Source organism: Balaenoptera physalus (genome assembly GCF_965194825.1).
Source record: "Balaenoptera physalus genome assembly, chromosome: 2".
NCBI lineage: Eukaryota > Metazoa > Chordata > Mammalia > Artiodactyla > Balaenopteridae > Balaenoptera > Balaenoptera physalus.
The window spans coordinates 69,380,525-69,402,184 of NC_138883.1; the positions used below are offsets into that span (position 1 = coordinate 69,380,525).

The 21,660-nt window shown below is 35.1% G+C and overlaps 1 long non-coding RNA gene across 1 annotated transcript in view; it reads left to right on the top strand.

Annotated features, from left to right (window-relative positions):
- Positions 1 to 21,660, top strand: part of LOC309656146 — a 91,271-nt gene that overhangs the window by 25,141 nt on the left and 44,470 nt on the right. Inside the window, exon 1 of the long non-coding RNA XR_014261175.1 lies at positions 1 to 11,459. This exon is cut by the window's left edge and continues 25,141 nt beyond it. This is a non-coding gene — a long non-coding RNA (uncharacterized lncRNA). The remainder of the gene's footprint in view (positions 11,460 to 21,660) is intronic.

Consider the following 21,660-nt stretch of genomic DNA (forward strand, 5'->3'; position numbering starts at 1 on the left):
ATTGTTTGAATGCAAAAATAAGTTATTTTGGTTATGTAGATGACATCTTTGTCATTTGAAAGTATGAAAACAAAAATTCCTAAACTTTACACTTAAATATGCTCCTTTCTTCAGTTGCAATGAAGATGCAACACATTATTATTTTTTAATATACACAAACATTTTCACCATGTTTTCTACAAAAACACTTCACAGCTTAATATATTGGCTATTTTACTTGTAAATAACTCAGCTGAAGATAAAAGTTCTCAGGTTTAATTTAAGAAGTACATTTAAGATCATAGTGATTTTATTTATACACTGGAGTAATTTATTTTTCTTAACAATGGCATGCTAGGGTTAACACTGGCTGTAGATACCACCGCATAAGACTTCAACTAACTTCTTATAAACCTCTACCCTACACGTTAGTTCCTAATTTCAGTTATTTAAAAATCCTGTTGTTACTAAGAGGGAACTCTACAATTGGTGTCAAATTCTTTAAGAAATACGAGTGCACCCAAACTTGAAAAACAAATATTGTTGTTTGAGTCTACTGGTTTCCATTATTACCTTATATAACGTCATTATTAACATAAATACTATGGTTAAATGTGGAGAAACTATATCAAAATTCAATGTAAGCAGTGGCCAAAGATAGTGTTGCTCAGTTTGACCCAAAAGCTTGCTGTGACCAAACCTTGAAAAGATGACTGGATTTTTTTCTCTCTGGTTTCTTTAAGCAAAGGTCCACTGACCCAGAGTTGTTTTCACATCTTTTTCTGCCCTAACGATCTTACATTTTCACATCATTCTTCCTTGGTGTTCACATCTAGTAGATCATTATAATAGGTTCAGTCAAACATGACCTTCTAACCTGAACACTTCCAAATGAAGGACAAAGACATTAGCCACCTACTTTCCATGTTACTGAGGAACAACATCTGGTGAATGATGGTCCCTTTCCTAATTGCATAGTTCCAGTCAACTTGTGTAAAAAATAAAAAGCATATGCATTCCACTAGTCACCTTGGAATAGAATTTTTGGAGGGCGGCAGCAGTCTTACACTTGCACTGTTCAATGCAGCACCTAGCACTTCCTGGGTGCTTAATAAATATTGAACAACCCAGCAATCAAGCCCTCCAGGCAATGGCTGCAGTTGTTAGTTGACACATATGCAGACTCTACACAGTAGGAATTGCCAATCAAACAGCCAGATCTGAACACACAGAAAATAGCAGAGACGATAATGGCAGCATCACCTTCAAATAAAGGACAATCTATATGTATATATTGTGCTACATATGAATTTAAAAGTATTCATAGTTTCCTTTGCATTCCACTGTGCATTTACATAGCTCGCTGCATGTGAAATGAGCCAAATGCACGCTCTTCAGTGAATACACTTAACAAAAGGTCAACGGTCTCACACTATCTTTTTAAATAAGTAATTCCTTTGCCTGACCTAATTCCAAAATTGTCCTGGGTACAGGATATCTAACCTTTTTGTGCCATCAAAAGTGGAATTCCCTCCAACTCTACATACTTACAGTTATACTCACTTATGAACTCCACAGGCCTGAGAGTGCAGTGTGTGAAATATGTCTCTTGGCTAACAGGTCTACTTAAGAATTAGATGCGTAAACTTCACCTTTAGCACAAAGTGGTCACTTTGAAATTTACACCTTTATAATTAAAATCTATCATATGGATTTCAGACAATTAAGATACCATCTAGTAAATTATATTATTGCCCTTTTTACAACGTCATCTTCCTGGTGGCCTCGAAGGATTAATGACTCTCAATATCCCTAGGTTTAGCTTTTCCTAAGGGATCTGACCCAGTTTTTAAAAATAAAAATTAAACTCCATGTAAAAAGCAAGATAAATGAAGATATGACTGTCGTGAAGTGATGGGAAAAGCCTTGGCATGCCTATCGTTTCCCTTCTCACCTACATTTTCCTGTGATCCTTGTTCTTGTGTCAACCGTTCAGTGAATACTGCTTGAACTGCTTAAAATTATACATTTAATGTCAGCTTTATGCTCTAAGGAATATTTAATGTGAAACATCATTCACTTTTGCATAGAAATTAGCTCTGCAGTGTGAAAACTGGCTTCAGGTGAATTCTACTTTAAAAAAAAATGCAAGTGAAAACGGGAAGAGCCTGAAAGCAAGCACCACAGTCATAAGAGAATCACCACCAGCAGCTGGAGGGTCCAGTATATTCAGAAAATTGTCTTATATCCAGATGAGTGGAGTCTATTTACTCTACAAAAAAATTACATTCAAACTAGGAAAAATAAGAGTCCTGGCATCTCTAAGGCATGCACAGAATTTTTTTTCTACCTTAGATTCTCAAGAACACTGTGAACTTGATTCAGCCTTTGACATTTAAGAAGGCACTGAAAACACAGCACAGTGAAGAGCTTGTCTTTTATTTGCTCTTTAATGCATCTCGATACACTATTATTCCTCCTGACCAGCGGGTAATATTGAGTCACCTCACCCAAACACAATACTTGGCTGACTTGGATCATTTGTTCAATATTTACTGAGTGCTTATGATGTGCCAGGGGTGGTAACAATTGCAAAGTGTAAATGAGGACGATATGCCCCCTCTGCTCCTAGGAAAGGTACACTCCAGAGGAGAAGTTAGACATGTATAGATCTTTAAAATGCAACATGGTAAAGGCTAAATAAAATAGAGGCATGGACAAAGTACCATGGAAGCACAGAGTAGAGAGCAGCTAATCAGGGATGGCAAATGAGAAGACAGAGTAAGTAGGTTCTGAGTGGAGTTGAAAGAATGAACAAAGTAGGGTATACATTCCAAGGAGAAAGAGTATTTATTCATGACCTCTAATACCTTCTCCACTAGTTCTTTCAGAATATCTCCTTGAAGGGCCACAGAGATTTCCCTCTCAGGTGGATGGTGGTGTAGTTATTCTTCACTCTAAAAGGTAAAAATACCTAGGATATCTCTGAAGGACCTGATATTAATCTGTTTGTCACTTAATAGGAAGTGGATTTCTACCAATTCCCTAATGTCAGGAAAAGTGGTAGAGGTCACTCTGAGCTTGGCACTAGGTATAGAAAGATGAGTAGAATTTGACTTGGAATTCCAACATTAACTGTTGAGTGCAATTATAGAAAGATGCATTGGGGGCAATGTGAACATGAAGGAAGGACAATTAGCCCATCTAGGAAGGCATCAGGGGAGGAAGGTGTCTTAAAGCACATTATGTCTGACTTGAGTCTTAAAGGAGGATAAGACATAGACAAACAAAGATGGAAGGGGAAACCAGGCAGAGGAAGTAGATGAAGTAATACATGAAAGCATCGAACAGCACTGTGTGTACCACGCTGTTCAAAAAGTTAAGTATCATAGAACATAAGGAAGAGGGCAGAAGAGAGAGGTGAACCCGAGGAGGTGAACTGACATCAGATGTTTGAGAGATAGTATGTGCCTTTGGAAAGAGCTTGATGTTAACTTATAGTCAGTGGACAGACATTTCATAAATAAAGCCAATATCTTGAAAGTTTAGTCACTTGCCAAGGTTGCAGAAGAAATAAGTAGCAGAGCCAGAGGTCAGATTCAGGTCTGTTATCTTCTAGAGCCCACCCTCTTGACCACTACTCCATAAATAACTATCCTAGAATTAGAGGGGGTATTTTCAGGTCTTCCATTAACTCAACTTTCCTTTTCATTCCTCTTGTTATCCATCTATGATAGGGTGGGAGGAACAGGGTTGGGGTGGGGAAAAAAATCATGCTAAACCAGGAATGTGTTTGGGATTAACAAAAAGGAAAGGATGATGTGAAATTTTTGGGAAGAAGTCCTTACGTGATATCAGAAGCCAGTGATTTTATTTTCCTGCTAAAGCAACAGAGTATTATGTAATTAAAGTCATAATTGGGCCCAGAATGCTAATAGGTGCACCTGTATAACCCAATCAGTAAACAAAGAAGACTACAAACAGAGAGAAAGGAAATAGAATGTAAGAATGCATGGGAACTGAATATGCAGTCTAGATAATTTGAAGGTGAAGAGGGGTGGATGTATTGTTAGCATAAAATATATAAAATAATGCTGCTCAGATGGAAGGAGATTATTTTTATTCTCTGGCAATGATATAATCAGAAATATTGGATTTAAATTCATAAAGAACACTAGTTTACATAATTGAAAGCACTTTAGCAGAAAGGCCAACTGCAGAATACAAGAACTTTGATATATGTGGAAGGAAGAAAACACTTAAAATTTTCAATTTGTAGTTTTTCAGACTAATTGGATGCATTCCACACATACTAGAATCCTTCATCATTCAGCAGGGGCTAGGTGACTTTTAACAGGGGCCCTTTCTGTCCTAACTTTCAATGATGCTCTGACATCACATCAAGTTTCACAAAAATACTGTCCAAGAAAATGGTTTGCTGCACTCTTTGAAAAAGCAACATCGTGTCAATAATAGCTGACAATTTAAGGAAACCATGATTACTCTCAAACACAAAGACAACCTATCCCTCCCTTTTCCTCCTTCTCTGAATGAAATATGGGAGGGAAAAAAGGTCTTGAAGTTAAAACACGAATTAATGAATCTGTAAGAGCTACACATGCTCTTTGAGCTTGTGTTGGTTAGTATCTCTTCTGTCCAGAAATTGGTCAGATTGTAAATCTGAAAGGATTAAAGTGTCTATTTAAGGAATACGGATAGAGTTTTAAAGCTTCCAGTTTGAACACAAAACATGTGTTATTAAGCTGGAGTTTGTCAAAGAGGAACATCCTCCTGAAACCAATTTGCTACGGATTTATTTGAAAACGTACTGACGAATACTCACAGCATTCCAATCTGTGCATACATATTCATCTATTTATTTAGGAAAATATTGCAGGTGACACTAAGAGAAATTTGTATTTTGGCATTGATCTTATCATTTCTTAGATGCAACGTGTTATATACAGAGCCTAGGTCAGTTGGACTATAAATCATTCCCCCAAATAGTTATTGAATGCCTTCCATTTAAAGGCATTGTTAGGGATAGCAGAGCATATGATGAAGTACAAGACATCATCTGTATCCTCCCGGAACTTATAAAAATTGGAGAGAAATTGTTAAATACATTTAAAGATTTTAATGTAAAGTAGTACAAATAACGGCTATAGAAAATAAGAGTCAGCAAAGGGATCAAGACAATTATTCTTTACAGTACGGTTCATAGTGTGCTTGAAATGACGGTGATTTGATCCTGTACACATAAGTCTCAACTAGACTTCAGTTTTGCTTGAGCATGCTCACTTTCCACAGTTTCCAAAAGAACCATTTTGTATTCTCCTCCTCAAACCATTTGCATTCCTCCCCAACTCAACCCCATACTTCATTAACAGAATAGAGGCCCTTATAACTCAGACTGCCTCACTCTCCTGCTTAAAACTATATAATAGCTTCCACTGCTTTAAAATAGAATTCAGACTTTCACCATGACCTACAAAGTTGCAGATGTTTTGTCACCTGCCTGCCTCTCTTCCCTTTTTATACCTATTTCTCTTTAGCCCTCTTGGCTCCAGCCTCATCGACCTGTTTTGCTTCCTTGCATGGGCCCTCCTCACTGCTGTCTCATGTCTCTGCACCTGCAGTTCTGTCTGCCCAGAACATCCTTCCCTGCGACTTTCTCATGGTCAGCCATTTCTCGTCGTTCAGTTCTCAGCTCAAATGTCACCTCTTAAGAAAGACCTTCCCTTAACATCTTATCTAAAGAAGCTCCCACTGTACTCCTTCCCCCAAATAAAACATTTTCTACCATGTAAGCTTATCTTTAAAGAAAAAAAAAAAACAGTTCCAAGCTAAGGTTTTATTGCAGTAATTTTGATATTCACTTCACATTAAAACATAAGAGTAAATAAAGTTATTTTACTATATTTGCTATGAGTACATTATTTCAAGATTTATAGATGTGATATTTCTCTTTAGTCCCCAGTATCACATCAAAGTCTTTTCTCAAAAAATTTTATACCAATCATTTATATCTTACTGATTTTTAGATTAAAATTATGTATATTTAAGGTGTACAACATGGTGTTTTGATATACATGGTGAAATGATTACTACAGTCAAGCTAATTAACATATCCATCTCCTCCCATGGTTACTATTTGTGTGTGTCCCTGTGTGATGAGAGCACTTGAGATCTAGTCTCTTAGTCAATTTCTAGTACATAATGCAGCGTTATTAACTATAATCACCATGTTGGACCTTATATCTCTAGAACTTATTCTTCCTACATAATTGCAACTTTGTACTCCTTGACCAACATCTCCTCATTTCCCTCACCTCCCCGCGCCTTGTAACCACTGTACTACTCTCTGCTTTTATGAATTTGACTTTTGTAGATTCTACATATAAGTGAGATCATGCAGTATTTTTCTCTCTGTGTCTGGCTTCTATCTTGTTTCTCCTTAGCACTATGGCTCTTTGAAACTATCTTTAGTTGCTTACTTTTGCTTTGCCTGCCTTGTCCTACTGAATAGAAGCTATATTGGGAAAAGGATCTGTCTGACACCCTCAGTACCTCACCCTGTGCCTGGCACATGGAGCTCAAAAAAATACCTGCTGATTGAATGAATCAGTGCATAACTAAAAGAATGGCAAAGCTTAAAGAAAGATATGCAAAAGAGAGAACTAGAAAGTGTGTTCTTTGTAGGTTAATCCTTACACAGGCATTAGAGTGGTATAGGCTTCCAACTCAAATATTCAGGTGTGTAGAAAATATTCCACCTTTGTTGTCAGTCCTGTGCATAGTTATTCTAAAGCACTAGATAAATCCAATTTATCTGTGGTTTGAGTTGATAGAGAAGCAGAAAGATTAAAGGATACTTAAAAAATGATACTGACTTTAATTTACATAATTTCTACCCACTAATTTTACATCCATGTATTTTTTTTTGGTAACATTTTCCTGCTGTCCAGCTGACTTGGACAGATCATCCACCAATAACAAATTTTTGAGGGTGATACAGCATAATTACATGTTCATAAATATGTTAAAGAATGTAAACACTGTTGAGTAGCTCATATTCTCTCTATTATCCAGCAATCAATGGTGTGACACTCTCTTGTAAGACCTTAAAACATAAGTAGATTCTAATTTACCCAAGCTATGCTACCAAAAAGCTAAAAGAGAATACTTACTGTTATAGTATATACTAGGATTTATTGCTTTCTTAATAGGAGTAAAGGTTACATTCAGTGAAATATGTGTTCCTTTTAATGTTTCTTAGTTTAATACTTAACATTTCTTTAATGTGGACTTAGGGAGAGAAAAAAGAAATCTAAGGGTCAAAATCAGAGCAAGTAGGCAAGATTATTAAAATAATCCTCTACATTTTTTCTCTACATTTTTCTTTGCACACATTAAATTTAACATGAATCTCAGCAAAGCTTCAAAAAGTGAGTACGTCTTAAGAGACTTTTAGTTACTTTTAAAACCATTCTCTGTGTTCTTGTAGCCTCTTTAAAATTAAGGTGGCTTAGGGAAAAACTTCTACCATTCCTGAAAAGAAGCTTTTTAAGTAAAAATCTTTTTTTCTTTTCTTAATTTTATTCTTCTAGCTATTTCCTTTAATGTACTTACTGATATAATGCAGGATAATGTCGCTCATAAGTTCTGCACATGTAGTTATGGACTGATAATTTCATAGGTTAGAACATTTGGTCAGAACACTCATTTGATTATCATGTCCTCTATCCTATTCTATAATTTTTCATATATCCATATGTCTATCTAAACACAAAAGATAGTGGCTGCTCTCTGCTGAGAGATGAAACGGAAATCTCCATTACAATACATTGTCTCCTGTATGAATGCTCTACATTTTCAGCTGTCTTCACTGTATTAACTGATGTCATCTTGTGGATTTTCAGCCTTGTCTAAACTGCTCTTGCAATGACACTAATAATGAAAAGATACATCTTGAGCAGCAGTTATTAATATATAGTACTAATTACATAAAACACTGTTTTGTCTAGTACTACTATATTACATGAAAAACTGCCCTATCGTGTTCATTTAATATCAACATAGTCTATACATGGAGAAATATATTTTGAAAGGGAAGTTGGTTAACTCTTTTTAACGTCTTACGAAAAGTGGTTTTGAAATTACTATATATCACCAACCAAGCCATTATATAAATTTGCTTTTGTGAATGAAAATCAATCTGAGAAGCAAAAGTTTAATAATACAAAATGAACGAATATGAATTATTCAAAAAAGAGCAGGCATTTAATGTTTTCCTTTAATGAAAATGCTGATAATAAAAGTGGAAATGTCTTACCAATTTGGGGCTTTTTGTACTTCCCACTCATGTAACTATAACAAAATGCTCTGTAATATGAAAAGAACTTGGAAACCACCATATTTGAAATATACTGAATCAACACATGCCTTTGTTGGCTAGAATTTTTCTTGCTAATTGCAAATTCAAGCCTTTTGCAGTCAAGAGATAAGATTAGAAAGGGAGACAATGGAACCAAATTTTATTAATCAATAACTAATAGTAGAACATGAAATGTTTAAAGTTGTGTTAGGGACCACAATGAAGTGTGTAAAATGGTCATGGTCTTTAAGAAACTGTTCTTTTAGTGAGTTAAGCCTCCACTAGCAAGGCTGCAGAGGGGACTGCAAGAAGACACTCCAATTTTTGGCACCAGAATTCCTTTATGCTGTCTCCCACTTCTCTGTCCCACTAAGTCTCACTGTTGGCTTTCCTGGTTTCTCCACCCTTAAGTTTACCCCTTAGATCTTGGTCCCTGCACACCCATACCCTATGGTTTGGCCAAGTAGTTTCAATTACTTATCCTAGCAGATCTCAGCACCCTGAAGGGCATGATTTCCAGGGTCTACCTGGTGACTTTATGAACCTAATCATAGGCAAGAGGAGAGGTTGTATCCTTCCTCATCCTTTCACTTCTTCCTCATGGGCCCTCTCCAGCCCAAACTGGTTCAGTGGTTCCTCAACTTGGTCCTAGCTGGTCCTTCCTGTGATAGAGAGGAGCAGAAAAATGCATGTAGCTCTCAGCATGGTGGAGCCCTCTGTAGAGGGCTGTAGGTAAAATGAAGGGCTGTCTCAGGAGCACTGCCAGAATATGTGGTGGGTAATTGATTAGAGCCTGAGGAATTTTCAGTGACTCAAACATACTTTGCTGATAGAGAGGAAATGTGTCATAACTGTCTGCAAATGGCATATGAGGCACTGGGCAAAAGTTCTGCAGAAAAAAAGGGGACAACCAACAGGACTTCCATTTCCATAAAAAAGCTACTTATGATATGTTTTAGATTAATTGCTATATTTTTGAGTCTATAGCAAAGGATCAGCATCTATCTCAGGTTGAATTCAGGTAGAAAGAAGAATCAAGCAAATATTGCTTGAGGAACTATGAGCCTAGACAGTTTTGTATCTCTAGTTCTTAGCAGTGACCTGGCTTCTGTAGGGTATCTATGAAGTTAATAAATGCTACATGAAAAATAAGTGAATGAAGACAAGGCAATCTAAGAAGAAATAATTTCAACAAATAGGGTGTTTGAAGAAAATGTTTTTCAAATGAAAAATACAGAAATTGCAAAAGAGATAATTTAGATAATAAGAAAATAAAGCAAGAATAAAGTAATATGATCTGTGTACATAGAAATAAATGCAAGTGTAGTTTTAAAATCAAGGAGCAAAATATAGAACTGGCTACAAAAATGAATGTGGCAAAAAAAAAATGAATGTGGCATAATGTTCTTTTTCATCCTGTGAGCAGATTAACAATAACTTTTATTTATTCTGTGCACTCTGAAAGACTGAGCTCTGAGGAGGTAGATTCAGTAAGGGCAAAGAATCTGTGAGTCACTAAAAAAAAAAAAGAAAAAGAAAAAAAATTAAAGAGTAAGATGGATCTTGATTAGCTTGAGAATATGTGTCTCAGAAATACACCACAAAATTTAGGCTCTTTAAAAGTAATAACAATTATACTTCACACTTACCTCAAAGGCTGCTGCTTATAGTAAAAATTTTAAAATTCGGAGAATATCTCAAAGTAACTAAAAATGATAACTTTATCAGTCTGATAAGTTCTCTGTCAGGACTGATTCATTTGCTATTTATTGTATTTGCTCATTTGCTATTCATTGCTATTTGTACTTTTATCATCATAACTTAGCATTAATTACCACAGCATTAAAATAAAATGCCATTGTAATTCTATATTCAGGGCATAAGTTGCAAAGTGACATCCATGCTTAGCAATTTGTCTACCAAACAGAAGTCCATTTACTCTTTCAAGACCTTTCCTATAAATTAATATATTAATTATTTTGTTATCCAATTAATATAGATATTAAAGTATCTTCACACTTTTAAAAAGTTAGAAATTTGCCATCCTATCATCTAATTAGACCAGAATTCCATCATTAATTGAATTTTGATCTTATAAGTGAGGAGAGAGAAAATAGTTTGCGTTTGGAGAGGAGCATTATCTTTTTCTCACTGGCATACATTTAGTTAATCCTATTCTCTATCTAACCAAGTATAAATTATCTTCTCTAGTGGTTTTTTTCAATTTGACTTAGAGGTGTTCCTAAAGTTAAGTACTACTATAATTCATCTCTCTGTTATGGCCACCCATTATAAATGTAGAATCTAACACATTCACTGTTCCTCCTAAAATGTTCTTTATTTTTGCCTCCATTCCTTTTGCAGACATGACCCGTCAGCATATTATTTATCTTTTGTCTGACTCTAATCTTAATGCAGTGATACAGCTTGACTATCAGATATTGGGGTATTGCAATAGGACTTACTTACTGCAGCTTTCATTTTGTGAGTGATCCCTTGGGTGCACCATAACCCCTGGACTTGGGAAACCCAAGAGCACTGTGTCAAAGATGCACATCCGTTGGGCCAAGAGTCCAGATCAAAAAGAATATGAATAGCAAACTCAGCAACTTCAAACTGATACCCACCCACTATCTAAATGCATTCTATTATGTAAACTTTAACCACCTCTCATTTTTCTGTTGGTAATTATCAAACCGTGGAGTATGAAAGAATCACCAAGTTCCACTGCCAGACGTTTTGATACATGGTCTGTGGGTAAGGTCCAGGAGCTGCATCTTTACCAGTGAGTCGTGGAATGCCAGCACAGATGATTAATGCTCAGCACATTGAGAAATATCCTGATACTCTAGAAGATAAAGGGTTGTTACTGGAATACATCCATCTTATGAGGATGTGCAAATGAGTCATAATTTGTTCAGCATCTTGTGAGACTAAACTACAGTTTGATCACATTGCTCAAGGATCAGAATAAGCTAGCTAATAGGAAATGCTGCAGAAAGGCATGTGGTCCCACGGTGAGAACCAGAGCCTCTGGACCTGAAGGAAAGAGCAGAGTTCAGAAGAATTTTCATAAAGACCAGTCCCTTCTCCATCTACTAAGGTACTTGGGCCTTTCTGAAACTAGTTTTAAAACACAGGGATGGGCAAAGACTCTCAAGAAGTGACTCTTATTTGTGACCCTAAACTTCTGCAAGTAATTTTGAGGAAACAAAATATGTTTAAAGTTTTTAAGTATCAGTAATATTAATTGACAAATATTACAGCACTCTATAGAATGTAGTGTGAAGACTTACACCAAGTGTGTGTGAATGCACGCAGCAGTCCTGCCACCTCACCTTTGATTTACAGGTACAAGGACCTAAAAAAGAAGACATCACCACTTCACACTATGAAATCGTCCAATTATACCTTGTTACCTGTATCAAAAATAGACAATTGCAGAGACATAGAAGTATAGGTTTACAGTTCTATGTTGTTAATTGATTTATGTGTGAATATGCTAATACCATCCTGATTTTGTTTCAGGATTTCTAATGAGATTGAGCTTGAATACTTATTGTTTATGACCTAAAATATTTTAAAGTAAGTTTGAAAATCTACAGCTACTATTCTACTTTCCCTAAAACGTAAACAGTATCTAACCATAGGCTAAATGTGTATCCTGGCAGAAGTTAAAATAAATTTTCTTATAGTCTAGATAAGTTAAATGAATAAGTATGACTGAGAAATAAGAAAAAAGCAGTTCAGTATGTACATAATTATTCATTTAATTTCTGGGAGAAGAGAAGTTACTGGCAATTTCTCCTTTTAAGAACTGGATAGATGTGGGCAGCAAATAAGGAATCAACTAGTACATTCCAAAGTGTTTTCCCCAAATAAACTACACATTTTAATGCATGTGTGTGTGGATACATAGATATATAGATATAATATATCTGCATATGTGTGTGGCTATATAGATATATAAAGGTAGTATTACATTATATATAGTCATATTGATCATTATATATTATTTTATAGACTACATAATCTTATATGGACCACTAACAGATTCTTTCTTAAAATCTTGAGCCAATTGTGACCACCTAGAGGGGTGGGATGGGGGGGGGAGGGAGGGAGATGCAAGAGGGAAGAGATATGGGAACATATTGTATATGTATAACTGATTCACTTTGTTATAAAGCAGAAGCTAACACACCATTGTAAGGCAATTATACTTACTTCAATAAAGATATTTAAAAAAAAAAAAAAATCTTGAGCCAAATTGGCCCCAGTCACCAACCAAGACATAAAGAAAATAGTTATGTGCAAAAAGAATTTTCACTCAAATTATTTTGGAATAAATATTACTAGATATTTTAGAAGCAGTGTTAGGAAGGAAGTAATATTATGATTTGTTTTTCTCTCCCTTTTATGAAGGGATTTGACTTCCTGAAGCCCACTAAGCAGGAAAGAGGAAAAAAAGTATCAATTACTGCCTAAATGTTTTTTTAAAAAGTCTTTAAAAAACTGATTCTTCCTTTGTGGAATAATCCTTGAATTCAAAAGAACTAAACAGTGAAACTGGCAACATAAAGTATAATAATGTTGTTAGTAGCTGAAATGTTTTTTTTTTTAATATTTACGTATTTGGTATTTATTTTCATTTACAAGGTTGCATACTTGCATGGCAAAGTAAAAAATATTTGAACCCATAAAGCCTCACTTTATTTCTTTAAATTTATGTTTCAATCTGCAGTGTGGTGTATAATTTATAAGTGTGTGAGTTAGGTTTGTATGATTTGTGTCTCTGTAGCCAACATTCAACTGCAACTTTTTTTATAATATAAAAGAATCATAATAACTGTAAGAACTTTCACATGTAGAGTACTGTTCTATGTTTATCAGGCTATACATTTTCCTATCCCCATAGATCCAATTAATTGACTGTACATGTGATAGCACTGAGTAAATAATTGTTGAATGAAAAAAATAGGGGGAAGTTATTATACTTACATAAAGGAGGCAAGATTAATATAAGTGAAATATTCAAGAATAAAAATGTCAAGAATATTTAATAATATATACCAATTAGAACCAAATATATGTGCGACATTTGGCTAAAGATAATTATCAATATAAAGGATTGTTCCTTGAATTAGGTAGCCAAACTCTCAGAGAGTAGGCATAGGAAAACTTCATTTGGAAAGTTATTAATTGAGGGACAAGCACAGTTTTTATAGAGAACAATGAGGAGATGCAAGTAAGGGTCAAGGGGGCATGATAACTTGAGGTGACCCACTGCAGACATAATGATACTAAAAGCTTGGTTGTCGAATGTAGAAATTCAAAGATGACAGAGTCTTTGCTGGCAGGAGCAAAATTAAGATCTAGAGTAAAGCAAGAAATAAAGGCAGTTGAATAAATGGGAAACAAATTTGGGAAAAGAAGGGGGAAAAAAGATTTTATGCCATTTTGAAATTAAGCAGAAAAATAATTCATCAATTTTGGCTTTTGGAATTGGATGACCCATGGCCCATGACCTGTATTTAAAAGAATGTTACAGGGGTAAAATTAGATGGTGTGGTGGATAGGATGAATTGGAACATCCATTTCACGTTCTTTCTACTGTGTTATATTTTCCAGACTTTCTTGAAATAAGGTCTAGATGTGATCTGGTTTCAAATAATCAGAGGTACTCACATAAGACTTGAAGGCAGAAGCAAGGTGGAGCTATGCTTCCACTGTATCTGCTGGTTTCTTGGGGGGGGCGGTTGTTTGTTTGTTTGTTTGTTTTTGACAAGCACGGTCATGATGACATTGGACTTCTCTGTGGCAGCATTAGCAGAGGTCTCAGTGTTACGTTACCAACTTCACAGGTCTTGAGTGAAGTTGATAATGAAGTTAAATCCTTTCCTGCTTAAAATAGACAGAGTAGTTTCAGTTATCTACAGTTTAACCCTGACTCAAACAGATGGTAGATGAGAAAGAAACACAATTAATCAAATTAAACCATTATATGTGATGAAAATCCATTCTCCCTGAACATAACATGAACTGGAGACAGTCATGTATAGGAAGAAGAGATAATTTCAATACAAAGTATATGGACTGATTTATCAAAAAACAAATGTAGTTTATAGGTTTCAATAAGTTTTTGCTTTTTGCTTTTTTATTGTCTTATAGGCATAGCTAGGTAAAATGACTTCACCAACAGAACTAGTTCATTTCTAATCTGAACCTGGGCCGTTAGCATTATTTATTAGACCACACATACATTTTTATTTGAATGTCATGTTAGTTTAATAATCACAGTTGGTTACTTGCCACTTATATGCTTCTTATAAACTATATATTTATCAACAAATTTTGACACCTGAAAAGCAATGCTGAATATCCATATGGATGCTTTCACAGTATAGAAATAAAAAGATGTATGTCATACAAATGATAAAAATCTAACAGTTTAAGAGAAAATGACCATATCTGTAAACAGAAAGAAAATTCATAATTAGGTTCAGCTCAGATCAAGCATTAAATATTTATATATTGATTTAATTTTTGTTGTACTCTCTATTTTTCAGGTCAGACTGAGATATTTAAAGAGACAGACACAGAGATGCAGTCATAGGTCATGCACATTTCTGAAATAGGTTACTGAGGCTGATTACTAAGGTCCAATCTAGGTACGGGTAGGGTAAGTCATCCACAGTTCACTCAGAAGAGCAAATGTCCAATCAACCTAAAAGCTAATTATGTTGTGTAGATTTTGTCTGGATCTCCTGCTTCTGTTTCTTTCATTCTCAAGCATGACAAAAACTTGGAGTTGTGAAATATTCATACACTACTGAGGCACATAGAATCACAGGTATTTGAACAATTTGGTTGGATGGAGCGTATATTAACTTTATTTAGCTTTGCAAACCTGACCTGTAACAGAATTGGCTTTCAGATTTAAATAAGAATAGAAGTCAACATCCACCTTCAGTTGCAGTTCAGAATCTGTTTTCCACGAATTGTGAAGACCCATATTACTGATAATTTTAGCATAGAAATAATTCTGGTCAGTGTAAATTGTGTACATTTAAAGACAGTTGACCCCTGCCCACCATACTGCTCACAAGGCCCAACTTGAGGCAGGGGGTGAGCACCCTGCCTCTGCAGTGCTGCTTCCATGGCCCCGCCCATAAACATGCAATCCTAGAAATATACAATCTTCTAAGACTGACTCAGTAAGAAATCAAAAATCTTAATAGATTGATTACTAGTAAGGAGATTGAAACAGTAATTTAAAAATCCCAACAAACAAAAGTTCAGGACCAAATGTCTTCACTGGTTAATTCTACCAAACATTCAAAGAATACCAATCCTTCTTAAACTCCTCCAAAAAGAAGAAGAGAAGGGAACTCTTTCAAACTCATTTTATGGGTTCAACATTATGCTGATACCAAAACTAGACAAAGACACCACAAAAAAAGAGAAAATTATAGGCCAATGTCTCTGATGAAATAGAAGCAGAAATGCTCAACAAAATATTAGCAGACAGAATTTGACAATACATTAAAAGGCTCGTATACCAGTCAAGTGGGATTTATTCCAGGGATGCAAGGATGGTTCAACATCTGCAAATCAGTTGCAATACACCACATTAAAAAACTGAAGAATAAAAATCATATTATCACCTCAATAGATGCAGAAAAAAGCATTTGACAAAACGTATCCATTTGTGATAAAAAACTCTCAACAAAATGGGTATAGAGGGAACGTACCTTAACATATAAAGGGCATGTATGACAAGTCCACAGTTAATATTATACTCAATAGTGAAAAGTTGAAAGCTTTTCCCTCAAGATTAGGAAGAAGGTAAAGATGCCCCCTCTACCACTTTTATTCAGCATAGTATTGGAAGTCCTAACCAGAGCAGTTAGGCTGGAAACAAAAAATAAAAGGCATTCACATGGGACAGTTATAGTAAAACTATAACTATGCTGTTGACATGATTTTATATATAGATAACCCTAAAGGCTCCACCAAAAAGCTGTTAGAACTAATAAATGAATGCAGTAAAGTTGCAGGGTACAAAATCAATATACAAAAATCTGTAGCATTTCTATACACTAACAATGAACTATCAGAAAGAGAAATTAAGAAAACAATCCCATTTAAAATTGCATCAAAAAGAATAAAATACCTAGGAATAAATTTCACCAAGAAGGATAAAGACTTGTACACTAAAAACTATAAGACATTGATGAAAGAAATTGAAGAAGACACACAACCATGGAAAGATATTCCATGCTCATGGATTGGAAGTATTAATATAAAAATGTCCATGTTACCCAAAGCATCTATAGATTCAATGCAATCTCTATCAAAATTCCAGGACATTTTCCTCAGAAATAGAACAAACAATCCTAAAACCTGTGTGGAACCATAAAAGATCCCCAAAAGCCAAAGCAATACTGAGAAAGAAAAACAAAGCTGGAGGCATCACGCTGCCTGATTTCAAACTATATTACAAAGCTATAGTAATCAGAACAGTATCGTATTGGAATAAAAACAGACATATAGATCAATGGAACAGAATAGAGAGCCCAGAAATAAACCCAAGCATATATGGTCAATTAATTTATGACAAAGTAGGCAAGGATATACACTGAGCAAAAGACAGTCTATTCAATAGATGGTGTTGGGAAAACTGGGCAGCCACATGCAAAGAATAAAACTGGACCACTATCTTAAACAATACATAAAAATTAACTCAAAATGCATTAAAGACTTGAATGTAAGACTTTAAACCACAAAACTCCCAGAAGAAAAGACAGTAAACTCCTTGACATTGCTCTTGGTAATTTTTTTTGGATATGACTCCAAAGGACTACATCAAACTAAAAACTTCTGCGTAGTGAAGGAAACCAACGACAAAGTAAAAAAGACAACATACTGAGTAGGAAAAGAGATTTGCAAGTCATGTCCAATAAAGGATTAATAACCAAAATGTATAAAGAACTCACCCAACTCAACATCAAAAAAAACAAACAAACCCAATTTTAAAAATGGACAGAGGATCTGAATAAACATTTTTTCAAAGAAGACATACAGATATCCAACAGACACATTTAAAGATTCTCAAGATCACTAATCATCAGAGAAATGCAAATCAAAACCACAGTGTGATATCACCTCACACCTGCCCAGAACAGCTATTATCAAAAATATAAGAAATAACAAGTGTTGACTAGGATGTAGAGAAAAGAGAACCCTATTTTTAGTTTTTTAAGGAACCTCCGTACTGTTCTCCATAGTGGCTGTATCAATTTACATTCCCACCAACAGTGCAAGAGGGTTCCCTTTTCTCCACACCCTCTCCAGCATTTATTGTTTGTAGATTTTTTGATGATGGCCATTCTGACTGCTGTGGTTTTGGTTTGCATTTCTCTAATGATTAGTGATGTTGAGCATCTTTTCATGTGTTTGTTGGCAATCTGTATGTCTACCATATGACCCAGCAATCCCACTACTGGGCATATACCCTGAGAAACCATAATTCCAAAAGATACATGTACCACAATGTTCATTGTAGCCCTATTTACAATAGCCAGGACATGGAAGCAACCTAAATGTCCATCGACAGATGAATGGATAAAGAAGATGTGGTACATATATACAACACAATATTACTCAGCCATAAAAAGGAATGAAATTGCGTTATTTGTAGTGAGGTGGATGGACCTAGAGTCTGTCATACAGAGTGTAGTAAGTCAGAAAGAGAAAAACAAATACCGTATGCTAACACATATATATGGAATCTAAAAAAATGGTACTGATGAACTTAGTGGCAGGGCAGGAATAAAGATACAGACGTAGAGAACGGACTTGAGGACATGGGGAGGAAGGGGAAGCTGGGATGAGGTGAGAAAGCAGCATTGACATATATGCACTACCAAATGTAAAATGAATGGCTAGTGGGAAGCTGCTGCATAGCACAGGGACATCAACTCGGTGCTTTGTGACAACCTAGAGGGGTGGGATAGGGAGGGTGGGAGGGAGGCTTAAGAGGGAAGGGATATGGCGATATATGTATACATATAGCTGATTAACTTTGTTGTACAGCAGAAACTAACACAACAATGTAAAGCGATTATACTCCAATAAAGATGTAAGAAAAAAAAAGAGAGAGAACACTAGTGTACTGTTGCTTGGAATGAAAGTTGGTTCCATCACTATGGAAAACAGTATGGAGGTTTCTCAAAACAATTAAAAATTAAAAATAGAGCTACCATGTGATCCAGTAATTTCACTTCTTGGTATTTATCAGAAGTAAGTGAAAACACTAACTTGGAAATATAGATGCACCCTACGTTGATTGCAGCATTATTTACAATAGCCAAGATATGGAAGCAACCTAAGTGCCCATCAATAGATGCATGGGTAAAGAAGCTGTGGTATATATATAAATATATATATATATATTATATATATATATATATTATATATATATATATATTTATACACAATGGAATACTATTCAGCCATAAAACAGAATGAACTGCCATTTGTGATAACATGGATGGATCTTTAGGGTACTATGCTAAGAGAAATAAGTTAAACTAAGAAAGACAAATACCGTGTGATTTCACTTATATGTGGACTCTAATAAACAAAACTAACTAAACCAGACTAAACTCACTGATACAGAGAATAGATTGGTGGTTGCTGAGGAGGTGGGTGATTGGGGGGTGGGTGAAATAGGTGAAGGGAATTAAGAGGTACAAACTTACAGCTATAAAATAAATAAAGCATGGGGATGTAATGTACAGCATGGTAACTCTAGTCAATAATATTGTATTGCAAATTTGAAAGTTGCTAAGAAAATAAATCTTAAAAGTTCTCATTCACAAGAAAAAAATTGTAACTCTGTGTGGTGACAGATGGTAACTAGACTTATTGTGGTGATCATTTCACAACGTATACAAATGTTGAATCATTATGTTGTACATCTGAAACTACTATAATGTTGTGTGCCAATCATACTTCAATAAAGAAAGAAAACAAATGTTTTCTAAACGGCTGATTTGCTGGGTTTCAAAAGTTTATTAAAAAAATTCAAACTTCCAAGAAAAAAAGTCATTTCTAGTATGTTATTCACTTAATATTTTGATATTTTTACAGCCCCCCAAACCTCAAAATCCATTGAATCTTAATCAAATAATACTGAAAGTATCAGTATAAAAGACCAGCAAAATGGTAACAGAAAAAAAAAAGACAGTTCACCAACATCATAACTGCAGAACATTTATATTTTCCATCTTTCCCATATAAGATCTAATGTGCAGTGTCCTCTGTAGTTATTTAGAGTTGCAAATAATGATTTATATATTCACTCTTTATATATGAATTTATATATTCACCCTTAGTTTATGTAAGGCTGACTTTCTTTCCCTGTCCTGGGGAGGACAGGCTCACACATATGTTTGGGAAACAGCAATTTTTTAAATATTTAATTATAGGTACAAATCTGTCCTCTGTGCCAGGCATAACACTTGTGAAAGATTAAAATGTTGATATATTATTTATCAAGCTGATACCCTCTTTTGTTACGTATTGCTGGAAGTACAGCATAAGAAAAATGCTATAATTTCAAAAAAGGGTGAAAATCAATCAGAATATTTCTTAAAAATAGAAGAATAAAATATTTTTATATAAACAAGTCAAAAAGTTTCCCCCAAAAAAGCTAGCCCACAGACAGAAAATAATTAGCTGTTGAATTAATGAAAAGTGGATCATTAGAAGACAATTTATACATGATGGATTCAGGGACCTTCCCTTTACCCAAAGCTTTGTTTCCTTTTCAGAGGATTTTGGCAGCTTGTAGGATAGAAGTAAATTTTATGATAAAATTACTTCTAAATATCTTGGAGCAAACAGTACTCACTGTGACTTCATGTTTTCTCATCCCTCTGTGTCCACAGACAGCAGGAAACCCTCTTGTTGACTAAGGCAGTGTTTGATAATAACCTTTCTCTCCTTGTTATTTTACTTGGAGTGTTCATCATTTGAGAGATGTAATGTGTTGGGAATCTCCTACAGTCTACTTCAATTGCCAGGCACCATACCTTCCATATTCTCTCTGCACGCCATTTTTTGAAATCCAACTTTCCAGCTGAGTAGATTTAGGCACATACTATTTTCTGAGTATCCCATGAATTTCACATATGGAATTGGCAACAAAATGTGTGCTGACCTATCCACCCTCCCCCCATCCCCTGCATATAGTCATACAGAATGAGAAAAAACTTTTTACACTTGACGTTTTCCTCCTTTATCCATAGTGCCTCCAAACACTTAGAAAATTAAATAACATATTCAAAAGAGAAAACAAAATTGAAACTAGAAGACAAAACTAAGTCACATAAACTTCCAGGAAGAGCAATAGCTTTTTATACAAGATTTTAAATAAGATTAGGAGTAAGTAAATAGAGAAATGCCTTGGAGGCATTTAAATTTTGGCACTAAATGTGGTGTAATTGTCTGAATAATTATGTGACAGTTCAGTTTTTGGCTAGCTGGTCAAAAGAATAATGCTGTTGAAAGAGACATAGCTAGACTCTCTTAGGGTAACAAAGCATAATTTTGAACTAGATCCTGAAGTCAAGATATTGCTAACATAAGGCACTCCTAAATTTTCAACACACAACTATTTGTTCATACATCTTGTGGGAAAAAAACAAGATTTGTTCCTGAGTTTTTACTCAATTGCACATAAACACACAAACATGCATTAAAAAACACATATACACACTCACACATATGTACATATTAACACACACACACCTAGATACACAAACAAATATGCATATATTTGACCACACTTAAATATGTACACAGTACACTCACCCATCTATACACATACACACACACACGCACATACACAAGTATACACAGACTTGCTCTCTCTCAGAAGAACATATGGCAGGGTATCAGCCTGGCCCTAGGTTTATACCTTTTTATGAAACATTTATTCCTCTCCTCCTTCCACCCTCTCTAGATTTTACATAGCACTAAGATCAAGAATCAGCAAACCTCAGCCTATGGGTGGAATATGGTCTGCCACCTGTTGTAATATGGTCTGAGAGCTAAGAGTGGTGTGTACATTTTTAAATCATTTGAAAAAATTTTAACATGATATGTTAAAATTGTATGAATTTCATATTTTAGTGTCCATAAATAGTTTTCTTGGAACACAGCCATACTCATTTATCTCAGATTATCTAAGGCTGTTTGGGCTACAACAAGAGAGCTGAGTAGTTGCTACAGAGACC